This window comes from Callorhinus ursinus, unplaced genomic scaffold, assembly GCF_003265705.2.
Source record: "Callorhinus ursinus isolate GAN/ISIS: 27379988/994484 unplaced genomic scaffold, GSC_fseal_2.0 scaffold1, whole genome shotgun sequence".
Lineage (NCBI taxonomy): Eukaryota > Metazoa > Chordata > Mammalia > Carnivora > Otariidae > Callorhinus > Callorhinus ursinus.
In genome coordinates, this window is record NW_027397063.1 from 34,216,580 (window position 1) to 34,231,466 (window position 14,887).

Sequence of the window (14,887 nt, forward strand, 5' to 3'; positions counted from 1 at the left end):
ATAGTTTGAATATGAATGGAATTGAAAATTAGTAATATTGCTGAAACCCAGATTGTTTTTATTTCAATTTGTGTGAGAAGTTTCAGGGGAAAGCCACCAAGAAAATGGGATCTGGAATTCAGGGGACTGTGATGGCCAGTAAGCAGCTGTGCACGTTGGAAGTCACTTCATATCTCTAATGTTACCTCATTGTAAATTAGGAATACTAGTAACAGCCAACTTTTATTGAATATGTACTGTGTGCCAGGCATCATTCTAAACTGCTTTACGTGTATTAACTCATTTAATCATAAAACTCACAAGGTCATTACTGTTATAAGCCCTCCTCTACTTCCTAAATGAAGAAACTGAAGCAACAAAGAGGTTAGATCATTTGCCCAAAGTACCACAGTGAGTTGGGGAAAAACCAAGAACCAAATGACTGAGCTCCAGAGCCTATGCTCCTAAACCCTACATCTTATGCTTTTGCTGTGCTTAAGACATTAAATAAAGTGGGGCTATTGGAAAATTCTTATATTAGATGCAGCTCATGTAATCAACCTTATGACAGAAAGCACTTTATTGTTCCTAACCCAGAAGTTCATTTGGACTAAAATTTTAGAATTCTGTTTATTGAACTCTTTTATGTTTCCAATGCATATTTATTCCACAAATAGTCAAATAGCATCACTGAAATACCCTTCATCTCCAGACAGGACTTGTTCCATAATGGATTAATGCACTCTCCATTTTTGAGTCCTGAGGAGTCTTTCAAACACCTTTTCTGATTGAAAAAAAAAAAAAATCCACCTGTTTTTTAGATGAGGAATATTTCTTATACAAAATATCAACTTCTGAAAATACTCCTAAAAGAGTTTTTATACTGGTTTTATTTATTTATTTATTTATTATTTTATTATTATTTATACTGGTTTTAGAAGGTATATTTGTTGACATCAATTAGTAGTCATGATGCCTTTGAGGATGGCAAAGGAGACATTTTTCCATTTTTTCAAAGATTCTCACTTTTCTAATTTCCCTAATGTTTTCAGTCTGCAGGTTTTTGGATCCAGGTTTATGGTTTGTCTGCCCTCAAGCCACAGGATACAAATTCTGTGTGCATTGCTCATGATAAATTCAGTAGATATTTGTGTAAATGTCATGCTGCATGTAAAGTGACAAGAATTTCACTATAATTTGGCATGAGGTGAAACATTAACTAAGGGATATACATACAAATGAGTTGAGGGAAAACATTTTGCTGTCAGGTAGTTTGGAAAATGACCATAATGAACACTGTTGGCATTTTTGTGACCTATAAATGCTATATAAAGCTTTACCAAAAAATCTACTGAGGTCAGCAGCAGCAAAGCATTAACTAATGGGTACTTAAACTACTAGCAAAAATAAATCATATTAAAGCCTCAGAAAAATAAATCACTATTTACTGATGCAGAATAGATTACATGATTATTGCAAGTCACAACATATGAGAATGTAATATCATTCATAAAATACAGAATAAAATAGACCTATTTACTTCACATTATTAATTTTGATGCACACCCTTTTTCTAATTAGTAGAACAAATGTTAATGGCAAAAGCCTGGATGCCCAAGTAGAAGCAAGTATCCATTCTACAGGGAGCTGAACTGGGGATTCAAAGCATTAAAAATTATTTTATATTTAGTACAGCCTCTCCCCAAATAAAAGTTAGTGCCCTTTAAAATGTGACACTGTCTAATGCTCTTTGATGTTCGTGTCAAAGCTTTAGAGACTGATTTGAATGAAATGATCATAGAAGGAAACCAATGGGGAAATGAAGAAATAGGTTGATTCCATTGGATTGTGTACTGTTTCCTCAGTTAGTCTCTGCGTTGCAATTGAATGTCAGCTGTACCCTGAGAATAGCGTTATGATTTTTAGTCACCTTTGGGTCTTCAGCGTTGGTAAATTTTCAAAAAAATAGGGACTAGAGAAATTTGAGTACCATCTTCCATAGATCTTCTCTTCCCTCTCACTTTGTCTCTGATTTTTTTTTTCTTTTTTCAGTCTCACTAGCGTAGTTCTTTGGTTTCTATCTCTACATCTATCCTAATTTGTCAGGTTAACCCCTATGTATAGGCTTAGTTGTTCTGCATACTTTAGAACCCATCTTCATCTTAGGAGTGTTCTAAGTGGTAATATATAAGCCTACTTAAAAACTTACATGCCTTAGGGTGCCTGGGTGCCTCAGTCGGTTAAACGTCTGCCTTCGGCTCAGGTCTTGATCTCGGAATCCCGGGATGGAGTCCCACATTGGGCTCCCAGCTCAGCGGTTAGTCTGCTTCTCCCTCTGCCCTTCACCCTGCTTGTGCTCTCTCTCTCTCTCTCAAATAAATAAATAAAATATTTAACAAACAAACAAAAAACCTTACATACCTCAAACTAAAATAAAATTATGGTGATTCTACTCTGTCTATGGTGATCCAGTCTTCTGGAACTTGAGTTTCTCTTTCTAGTTTCCATTCTTCTAGAGTGAGCAATTTTGTTTTCTGTTTCTCTGACTAGGTATCAAGGCCTTAAATCCAGTTATTCCAGTTGTACAAATCACTGTCTTAAATATCTGTTCCACAAATATTTGTTCCTGGTAAGAATTTCCACCCTATTTTGAGTAGAGCCATTTCCTGCCTTATCTTCCCTGTCTAGAGTGTAAGCTCTGTAAGAGCAGCAGATGTATGTGCTTTCTCCACTTGGAAATATTGGTCAAAAGTTTACCAAACCCACTTCCTCTGCCTGACTCCACAACTGAACTGTACTTCACAGATCTTCCCATTTATGTGGGACAGTAAGACTAGTCCCAGCTGATAGAATTTAATCAAAAGTAATGTGCCCATTTCAGTTTAAACCAATTAAGAGCAGATGTGTATTCGCTAAGCTCATGCTCACTCATTCTCTGTCCTGTCTCTCAGCTGGCTGATTGATGCTAGACTGATTGTGAAAACATGTGTTGGAGAGAGTGGAACTGAACAAGGTTCTTTTGCTGAATGATTGCATGCAGCAAAAACTGTGTTGTCAATCTGCTTTGGAGTATGATATGTTAAGCCTCTGAGGTTTGGAGGCTTGTCTATTTTTTTTTTTCCCCAAGCAACAACCTACGTTAATTTATTCATAAGTGGGCTGTGGCTATCATAAAAATCTAAAATACATGGCAATGGTTTAACATTTGGGTGACGGAATTCAAAGAAACACATATTGAAGGCTGGAAATACGGCGATTCATATAAAGTACTGATAGCACATGTGGGAGGCAGACCATATGCCTGCTCAGCTGACAGGCGTAAGGGAAGTGAATTAAAAGAATAAAATTGTTAGTGTATTTTGGCTCATATTAATTCATGTTGACAAAGATGAAGTGACCTCAGGAAAGAATTGGCCAACTTGTAAGCATAAATGAATGGAAATAGAGAAAGTCTAGAAAAAAGCTCCTTGAAGAGTTGGAAAAGTTGACTGTTTCTAGCTCTGAAACAACTGGATATAAGATTTGATGCCATATGTAACTGAGAAAGATTGTGAGCAAAAGAAGCCTATTGAAAATGGTCTTCTTAGTCAAGCTTGATAGACTCAAAAAAGCAGCCATTAAGGTTGGAGTGGCCTGTTGGCAAAAAAAGCAAATAAATACATCGGATTTGGGAACTGTGTCCGTAAAGGGACATCAGCTACGTTTGCTGTGCATCATACGAGTTGGTCAGATGCTAACATACCAATTGATAACAAATAATTTAGAAGCCTAAAAAAGCAATAAGCTGGGACTAAAACTCTCTAAACTTTAAATCAAGTATTGGAACGTCAGCCTTCAATGAGCAGAAAGCAGGTTTCCAAAGTTTTTCTGCCTCCAGAGCGAGGAGAATATCCAAAATTTATTTTAAATATGGCTGTGGAGTATTTTGACATGAAAGAATCATCTCCCCCAACTCAGAAGGCCAGGGATCAAAAGAACAATGGATGGAGATGTTCTTTCCAAAGAACACAATCAGGTTTGTAAAATCTGTCCCATAGGATTTCAGAATTGCTGTGTACCAATACTGCTTTGTGATTTCCATTCTTCTCTTTTCTGAATGGGAATGTTTATTGCGGTTACGTTGCCCTTGCTCCACCATTGTGCAGTGAGTGTCAGAGGGAGGCCAATAATTTATCTTTTTGGTTCACCAGACTATGAGAAACAATATGAGGCAAGTTAAAAAGGACTTTGCATCATCAGGAGTTCTTAAACTTTCAGTTGACTGCAATGAATGCTTAGGACTTTGAGTTTTCCTTGGGAGTGGATAAATGTGTTTTACACGGTGGGATGAAAAGCAAAATGGGTATTTCTTCACCACAGCAGAGGACTGTGGCAGAGACAATGGAATATGTTCACCAAACCCATTTCTTTTTCTTCTTGGGCATGTTGATGTACTAAGTTTCCTCACCAACTTGTGATAGATAAAGCTATATGACTGGATTCTGGTGAAAGCAATGTGGGCAGAAGTATTAAGTACAGCTTCTAGGTCTAGACCATAAAAATCGCCCATGAACAACTATTCATTTTCTTCCTATTTGAGGGCATCCTTGGAGTTAGGAGTCAAGTTTGTGAAGCAAAGCCCTGTCGATCCCATCACCATTTTCATTAGATTATGGCATAAACAATCAATAAGCTTTTATTCAATGACTGAAACTTTAAGGTTGGGTTGTTTTTTTTGTTTTTTGTTTTGTTTTCCTAGTACTTAGCCTACCCTGACTGATACACCCAATATTTACAACTTTTGCTTTTTCATGATACACTGCTCCTAGATTTATTTTGTATGTTTTTAATACCACAAGCCTTTTTATTTTGTATAATCTATGCTTTAACCAAGATAATAATCCAGTCTAGTTTCCTTAGATTGATTTCATAAATTACTGAATTGAATACTTGGTTGATTTATTTTTATTCTTTGTTTGTTTAAAGTGAAAGCCCTTAAATCTATTAATTTTACCCTGAGTACATTTTACTCTGGTTCTCTGAGTACAGCTTTGGCCACGTCCCATAAATTTTGACGTATTATTTCATTTTATCACGTTCTCTTTATCAGTATTTTCCAAGGGGGCTCCCAACGAAGTTTTTATTTCCTCATTGATACAAGAGTTTAGGAGAATAGTTTTAAATTTCCATGTGGTTAAGCCTACTGGTTTTAAATACTTCACAGGGTTGTTGAAGGTATTAAATGAGAAGTTGAAGGCAAAATCACTAAATCACACAATTAACACCATGCCTAGTTAATCATAATCACTCAGTCAATATTAATAATTGGTATTAAATTGCTTTTACTAATATTCTGCTAAACTCTAAACACGGTAACTATGCCAATGGAGGGAGAGCAGTCCAGTTTTCCGGTTGAATCTGGTTGTTTGAACAATGGGACCAGTGGTGAAAGAACACAGAATCTCAGATTCCAGCATAAGAAAGCAGGATCCCTCTCTCTCTCTCTCTTTTTTTTTTTAAGATTTTATTTATTTATTTGACAGAAAGAGACAGCAAGAAAGGGAACATAGGCAGGGGGAGTGGGAGAGGGAGAAGCAGGCTTCCTGCTGAGCAGGAAGCCCGATGATCCCAGGACCCTGGGATCATGACCTGAGCCGAAGGCAGACACTTAATGACTGAGCCACCCAGGTGCCCAGTATCCCTCTCTTTTATGTGGCAAAATGTGCGTCCGGGTCTTCTAGTAATCTACTAGTGTATAACAAACCACTGCCAGATTGAGTGGGCTAAAAAAACATTTACTGTGCTTACAAATCTGAAATTTAGGCAAAGAAATAGGGTAGGTCATCCCTTCTCCACTAAGCCTCAACTAAGGCATCTCAGAGTCTGGGGGCTGGAATCATCAGAAGGTTTACTCATTTATGTATCTAGTGTTTGACCGCACTGGCTATTGGTTTAGACCTTAGCTGGTGCTGTTGGCCAGAACAGTAACTGGTGGCCTATGTGGTCTGAGCTTCTTCACAACATGGTGGCTGGATTACAAAGAAGAGGTACGGAAAGAAAGAGACAGACGGCCGGGTGGAATCAGTATTGATGTTTCCAGCCTAGCCACAGAAGTCACACAGTGTCTCTTCCTTTATATGTTATTTGTTAAAAGCAAATACTAGGGGCACCTGGGTGGCTCAGTCAGGTAAGCATCCGACTCCTGATTTCAGCTCAGGTTCTGATCTTGGGGTCATGGGATCAAGCCCTGTGTGTGGCTCTGCTCTGGGTGTGGAGCCTGCTTAAGATTCTCTCTCTCATTCTCCCTCTGCCTCTCCTCCCCCATCCCCTGCTCACACACCTGTGCTCTCTCTCTAAAAAAGAAAAAAAAAAGCAAATACTTAAAATACTAAGGAAGTCTGTATTCAACGGAAGGAGAAATAAACCCCACCTCTTGATGAAGGAGTGTCAAGGTAACATTGTAAGAACATATGGGATGGAATAAATTGGTGTGATCATCTTTAGAACATGCATCTACCACACTGGGATTTTTACTAATTGTGATTTTCATTTGTATCCCCTACTCTGATACAATGTGAAAATTCTAGTCAGCTTCTGATTTGAATGTTGGCTTTAAGTCTTTATGTTTATTACTGTGTGTTTTCTTCTGAATCTTCATAGGTACTTTAGTGGGCACAGTAGAGAAGCTAGATATTACTCTTTGTCAGAGGTGATTTAGACCATTGTGGGCCACTTTTGAACTTTTCCCCTACTGCCAAAATACAGATCTTATTGAGAAATACCACCAAATCAACTGGGTTGATCTAAGTTTGGTGCAATAACTAAAATACACTTCCATGTGGATAATAATTCCTTCCCCATTTTAATTTAGCAATGTACCACTGCTTTGTTTATGGCTATAACTTTTAAGAATGGTAGAATCTTGGCCCTGGGCTGGAAACGTCATCAAGATTGGAGTAGTGATCTATGCTTTGAGCAGCCAAATCTAAATCAACTTTTGAAATATTACTTGGGTTGGCAAGATGCAGCCTGGACCAAGGACATTACTGCAAGTCAAAAACTTCTGGAATGGTAGATAAAGCTCTGACATTCATACCAGCTGTGACTTTGATTAAGTCACTTATTCTGCATTTCTGGATATCTGCCTTAACTTTCTGTCTAGACCTACTCACTCCCCTTTCAAAATAGGAGGGATAGAGAGAGCTGACAAAGAAAGCTAATACTTCTTACGTTTATTAAAAACTAAGTAGCACTACATGATGAGTTGGCAGAGCCTGGATCAGCTATAGAACCTAGAGCATGTTTCACCCAATAAGTAAAATCCAAAAAGAAGCTCTTTCATAGTATAAGGCAGAACCTTATTTGTCAGTAATAATAGTTAATATTCGTTGAATGCTTAATATAGGCCAGGAAATGTGCTAAATATTTTATTTATTGCACCTAATTTTCCCAACAAGAAAACTGAGATAGGTAGTATTATTACCCTCATTTTAAAGGTATGGAAACAGGCTCAAAAGGTTAAATACATATTCAAGTTCTCACAGCTGAGTGACAGAGCAGGAATTCAAATGGGAGTCTTTCCAACTCCAAAGTCCATACTTGCAAACACTTCACTATACTGCAGACACCATGTGGATCTAGTTCGACCCTACTGATTTCACAATGTAGTTGTTTAGGACCAGAGGTTACATGAACTTCCCAAAGTCACAAAACTAATTAATTATTTAGTCAGGGCTTTAGGTAGTGTGTTGAAATACTTTGTGATTCTCTACACGTCGTGGCACTGTGTAGAATTTAATTCCACTTACAGGCGTGACATCCCCCAAAATTACCAAGTCCTAATCTAAATAATTAAATATCAGAATTTATGTTTTGTCAATACTTGAGTTCTTATCAAAATTGTTGCTTGGCAAACAGTTCTCTATAACAGATCGTAGCAACATCTCTACTTGGTCATTTCTCAGAGATATTTTCAGGATCAATGTAATCATGTCTGTAAAGTACACAATGTGAAACAATAAACATTATTTAGATAAACTACAAGATGCCCATAGCGCTGTTGTATTTGTGACTGAGATCATTTCTCGCCATCAGCTGACCACAGTGCAGAAATCCAACAACCACAAGACACTCCCCTCCCACCTACCCAAAGTAGTTCTTTCCTTTTCTGGTTAGGCAGTTAGTAGCACAGAGAGTTGTGGTTGTTGGATTTCTACACTGCAGGTAGCAGAGAGCAAAGAAATGATCGTAGTCACAGATTCAGCAATAGAACAAGCTTTACTGGCATGTTTATTTCCTATAAGATACTACACCAAAGTGCTATCTTGCATTTCCCCAAGGTCCAACCACAAACACCTTATTGCCTAATGAAAATTACTGGGATAAAGCCTGACACAGTGCCATCTGGTGGCTTCCATTTAATAATAAAATAGACCTATAAATCCTTTCTCATCTCACCCTAGCTTCTCATTGACTGTGGAAAGCCAGCTTCAGTAAGCTGTCTGTGATAAAAAGTTCTGTATGTTACAGAAAATTTCAGAAAGTAGTTGGTTGTGTCATAGTGAAGAAATTCCCCAAGATTTTTTTCAAACATGAAATAATTTTATGCCTTAATCTGGGGAGTGCTTTCAGAGTAAGGAAGAGGAAAACGCTCCTTAATGTTATTATATGAGTATCATTTGCATTAGTGTCCTCTCTTCCATGATTTTCCCAGATTAGTTTTATGGATCCTCAGTCCTGGCACATGTTCTTTTTCTAGTGTTCCTGATAATTTCTTTAATACAAGGCAGGGATATTAACACTTTTTTTGAGAAAATAACATTAATGCTTATTACTGTGAAACAACTGATAACGGCAAGTCAGTGGTTGGTAAATAGCCTCTACTTCCCCTAAGACAGCCAACTCCAGATTTTGAGAGTGGCCAAAACACTGGCCACGGTGTCTGGCTGATGATGCGTGTGTCATCCTTAATGTTCCTGTACCAATTCCAGGCATACTTGCCCCCATCCCAAGGATGGGAGCCAAGTTAAATCATCTACTTTGTTCTCCTTGTCTTGACAGTTCTGAAATCTATACAGTCCTTGCCAAATACCCCTCTGAAAAAGAGAGAAATCCTGCCCTTTTCTTTTAGTTACCCTTTCTCTCTCTCTGGAAAACAATCGTTTTTCTTAATCACTTTTTTTTTATACTCCTTCTCTGTGCAACATGAGTGTCCTTTTCGTCAGCTTTTTTTTTTTTTTAACCTGAGCATCATTTCTTGTCTCGTTTGGCTATTTCTTATGGACTCATTGGCAAATTAGCATAATCAGTTCTGGAGTTGGCTTGAGTATATTATCTATTCGCAGTTATATCAAATATCCAATTTTAAATTTTCATTTCAGCTCTGAATTATGCAACATCCAATGACTTTTAACCATTTAAAACCCAGTAATAGAAATAGGTAGTGCATTATTAACCTGTATTCTCCTGTGATTTAACTATATTTTAGAAGCCTGGCAACTTTGGAAGATTTGTTAACCATCTTATGGCTCTAAGGCTAGTAAGGGACTTCTTACAGCGTGTTTTACCTCAAACATTGTGAAAAATTGATATTTTAAAAATTCATGGCAGTTTTACAGATTTCTGTGGTCCAAGTAAAAAAATAAAAAGTAAAGGCAAAAGAGATGATATTCTCTTTATTTAAAAAACATTTTTTTTAAAGAGGTATTTATTTCGGCAAGAGCGAGAGCGCACGGAGGGAGGAGCAGAAGAAGAGGGAGAGAGAAACTCTAGCCGACTCTGTGCTGAGCATGGAGTCCAACTCTGGGCGCGATCTCATGACCCCGCGATCACCACCTGAGCTGAAACCGAGTCAGACACGACCGACTGCACCACCCAGGCGCCCCCAGAGATATTGTTTTTAATAGCTGCTGTCTACTTTTGCCTAAAATATAAGCCTGTATGAAATCTCCAAATGGTAATGTGTTTATTTTGTGACAAAATAAAAAGCAAGGAAGATGAGATAAGCATGATTTTATAAATGGTCATATAGGAAAGCAAACTTCTCAAATCTCAGTTTGAGAAGGGCTCAGGGCTGTGGAGGTCAAAGGGGTAAGTGTGAAGAGAGAGGAACATTTCCTACTCTCTAACGTCCAGAGGTTTCCACCTTTAGATTCCCTATCATTCCCATATTTTATTCTTTTTTTCTCTTTTGGAGCGCAGGCCCCTGGCCCAGGGACTTAAACTTACCCTGATGGGAAATATGACCTGACTTTCCAAGCTGCGACTCGGATTCATTTTCTAGCAGGAACATTGCAGCATGGTTTCATAAAATGCTCAGGACAGAACTTTGCTTCAGTGGTTGGTTTTAGCTCTCTGGTTGTCTCTAGGGAAAATGCAAACTAGGTCTTAAATAAATAACTCACAACCTAAACTCTCAGAACATAGTCCATGTGGAAGCTGGAGGGTGCCTTTAGGTTTAGAAATATCAAAGAAGTCCTCATTGGCTTCTCTCCAAGCTCTCTCGGAATTCTTGAACGTCCCAACAAGCCCTACTAGAAGTCGGCAGGAAGCTGGAAGGCACACACACCCTTGAACTTTTGAACTCTGAAACAGCATCTATTTTCTCAGTTCTGTTTGTTGACTCCTCTTTGATCTCATCTTATTAGAAAGATAATACCCTAACATTTTAGCATATTTAAAATAAACTGCTCCGATAATCCTCCAGGGAGCTCAGCTTAACTTTAGCCTTTCCCCAGTTTCTAAAGCTCTTTACTGCAGTGTGCACTTACCTTCATGGAAATTGTTAAGTAATTCTCCCTAACAGGGAGTTTACTTTTCTGAATACACTGCAGGCAGGGTTATTTGTATTTCATTTCATCATTTGAACGTGAACTTATTTCTAATTTTGTGAGCATCTTTGAAAGCTCCCTAATACAACTGCAAGGGCCAAAAGGAGGATGGAAACCTTGGCGATGGTGGTGTTGGTGCGGGCTGCCTTTGGCCATTTGGCCATTTGGCCAGAGCCTTAACATCCAGAGAGGGTCTCAAATTTATAGCTCTTGCTATAATCTCAAAATGAGGAAGTAATATGCAATTATATACATAAATGATTGAAAGATGATCAACCTACCCTTCAAACTTGTGTTCATTGCTAAGTCAAATCAATGTAGCATCATTTCCCAATGATGTGGGAAACAGAGGCAGAAGAACAATTGTTACTTTTCCTTACTTCTTGCAGCCCATTGACAAGCCCTTGAAAGAGGCAGAGTGACATTCCCCTAGGGACTTACCTGCCTGGATGTTGATACTTTGCTAAAGGCAACAGGCAATCTTAGCCTGATCCCCAGGATTCTGTAAGTCTACTTTAACATATAAAAATTCCTTTAGAAACTTCCTTTATCTCTAACCACCCCCCCAAGATACATGTTGGCAGTTGTCCCCCAAGTATATGACCCACCAGTATTACATCTGAAGCATCTGAAGGGTTTCATTGAGTAAGGGACAGGCGGGGCGAGGTAGGGAGAGAGAAGTAGGGGGCTATGGGATCAGGCTCACGGAAATCCCAAAAATGCTGAGGTGTAAGGAAACCAGAGATAAAAGAACAAACCAGACTACCCTGCCCTGGGTGTCAGAGATGGGGTCTTGTTATGGCAGTCACATTGTGACCAGCAAAGAATAACCAGACCCCAAAGAAGAATTAAGCCATTAAAGATGTTATCACCAGTCCTTACTTGAACCAAGATGTCACAAAAATGGTAAGGCCACAAGCTCCCTGGTCAGTTCTAAGTAAAAGACTGTTAGTGGAGATCCATGGTGGCAACCCTGGCAGGATCCCTCTCACTCCTGAGAGCTTTTTCCGTATCCTTGCTTAATAAAATTCTATCGCTTTGCTCACTCTCCTTTGTCCGTGGGATTCATTCTTTGACTCCATGAGACAAGAACCTCACTCTCCCACTTCACTATGAATTGCTATTTATTTCAAAATACTAATCCTATACTAAAATACTAATTTTAGTTAGTATTCAAAATATTAGTATTGCAAAATACTAATCCTTTCAAATAGCAAAATGTTACACTGTAACTTTTGCTTTAAATGTTATTTTTTAATGTAAACATTAAAAATATTAACTGTAGTAGCAGATAGTATTAGTAGCACTTCTAGAACGCACTCCCTTCCTTTTCCCTTTCAAATAACAGCCAGATTTTATTTTGTCTCTATCCATCACTCATCTGCCCACTATCTTCAATACAGGACTAGCCCTGGATGGCTCAAACTAGTCAGCATTTTCATTCTTATAGCCATCGTCACTACAAGGTTCAGGGATGAACTTGACTTCAGTGGTCCATCTTGACTGAATTCCAGTACTCTTTCTGGAAGAGTTCTCAACCAGGCTGATTTTGTCCTCTAGGGGACATCTGGCATGGTCTGGAGCCATTTTTTGGTTGTCACATCTGTGGGAGAGGTGCTACTGGTGTCTAATGGGTAGAGGCTAGGTATGCTACGGTAGGTCCTATGATGCACAGGACAGCGCCCGCCCCACTCACAACAAAGAATTATCCAGCCTAAAATGTTCATAACAGTGCCAAACTTAAAAAACCCTGTTCTAACCATATAAAGTAGTAGCAAATGAAATTGATGATCTAGCTGTCACCCATTCTTTCACTTTTGCTCCGTCTTTTATTGTTTGTCCCTCTTCTGTGTGCTGGGTGAGCTGGGTGTTTACAGTTATTGAAGAGCTTCTTGTTTAAGGTTTTGATTTTTCTTTGTTATTGGGGAAAATTGACAATTTTGAAAATTAGCATAATTTTTCCCTGTGATGCAATCAGACAACTTAGAGAAATATTCCCTAACCAAGAGGTGACTGCATTATCCTTAAGTGTATCTCTTTCTCTTTAAAGTCAACTTCTAAGTAATGAATGCTTACAAAGTACTACTTGTTTTTTTGTTTAGTTATTTTTTTTGAAAGATTCAAAGGTGTATAAGGCTTTTCTCTTGTTTTGCAGGAGTTCGTAATCTAATAGTGGAGATGGGAAAACGTTCAGATTCTTTAGTACAAGGGGTAGCTCTCATGTGTGATGGTGGCATCACCACAATGCTACTCAAGCACAGGACAAAGAAGATAAACTTAGAATCCAGGGACAACGTACAGTTGACCTACCCCTGGGGTAAATGCTCTTGCACAACCATGGCTCCTCGGAACGGTCACTCCCAGCTTGTCACTTTCCTCTCGTGGCATCTCTAAGACAGCAGACTTCTTGTGGGTTTTTAGGGGCTTGCCAGCAGCTGCCTGGGGTGAGGCTGCCAATCCTTAATCATTCACCTTCCCCGGTGCAGAGACAGTGAAGAGAAAACACAGCTCAGCAAGGCTGAGAGGGCATGAAATTGTGTTAAGCAACACTCATGACAATGACTGGATTTGCTATTTTAGAGTAAGTGACTAAATTTTTTTTTTTTTAAATTGTAATTTTCCTGTGCTGTTAAGTGTAAAGGTGACCGCTCCGTGGTGGGCTCTCAGCAGTTTGTACTCGACAGCTAATCAGGTTGATTCATTTGGTGAGGTGGGCAGTAAGCTCAGTTATAAAACAAAATTGAGTTCTTACCTCACTGAGATATAACCTCACATATTTTTTTCTTTCTTCTTCTTGAAGGAAAGAAATCACCATGCGGACTTTTCAGGGGACGTTGTGAAGACACAAGATTTTGTATTCGTGGTAGGAAATATAATCATCTGTGGAATGAAACCAGTTCCCTTATTGAGTTTGCTAGCAGCCTTTCAATAAATAATTTAGGCTGCAATCACCAATGGGAGTCAGGGTTTTTGGTGGGGACCATCCTGAGTTTATTCCAGCCCAATCCCAGTGCTAGTGGAGTGTAAAATGCATCCTGGCCTATTGCTAATTGCATCAGAGCTGACCAGAGACGAGTTAGCAATGGCTCTGTATTACCACGTTTCCCCACAGGATGGCATCCATCAGTTAAAAACAAAATTTACAGTATTAGCAAAACTCAGAAAAATAGAGATGGAGAAAATTTTCTGTGAGACTTTTCAATGTTTAGGGTTTATTTTGATACACATTTTAACTTGATCATAGTGAGCGAGGGTGGTGTGGGTGTTTGCCAGGAGCTGGCCCAGAAACAGACATAGAATTTGTGGTATGTGCAAAGAGAAAAATCGACTCATGCTGAGGATGGAGTTGCTAACAAATAAAACTTAGCATTTCAGAGCCCCAGATCACCAGAGGCCCATTTATGGAATTAATGTTTTTTCCTCCATCAGAAGATTAGCAAGTATCAAGAGATCAAATCAGAACAAGCAGAGTCTCATGACAAATTAAGGAGCACAGCATAAGATGATTTGGGGTTTTGGTTTGGTGATAACAAAGTGCAATATTTTATAGCATGAGAATAAGAAAAGTATAATATTTTAGCTCTATGGTGATAGAAGTCACACAGACCAACCCTGAATGTTTCTGTTGGGTGAAAAAAAATTCCAAAGAGAATGAGAAATTTTTCTAAGTCAGAACTAAAACAAAAGCAATGTTTCCATTTAGAGGGGGCTTAGTCAATGAGAAGGAAAATGAGGGAGGTTGTCTTGAAGCTCTGTTATGTCCAGCATATGTATTCTCAAAATTAGATTTATGTTGCAGATCAATAAAAATGGCAAAGTTTTCTTTCTTTTATTTTTTAAAGATTTTTATTTATTTATTTGACAGGGAGAGAGAGAGAGAGAGAGAGCACACAAGCAGGGGGAGTGACAGGCAGAGGGAGAGGGAGAGGGAGAGGGAGAGGGAGAAGCAGGCTCCTTGCTGAGTGAGGCGCCCCATGCAGGGCTTGATCCCAGGACCCTGGGATCATGACCCGAGCCAAAGGCAGACATTTGACCGACTAAGCCACCCAGGTGCCCTGAAAAATGGCAAAGTCTTCTAAAGATGATTTACTCATTGTTAA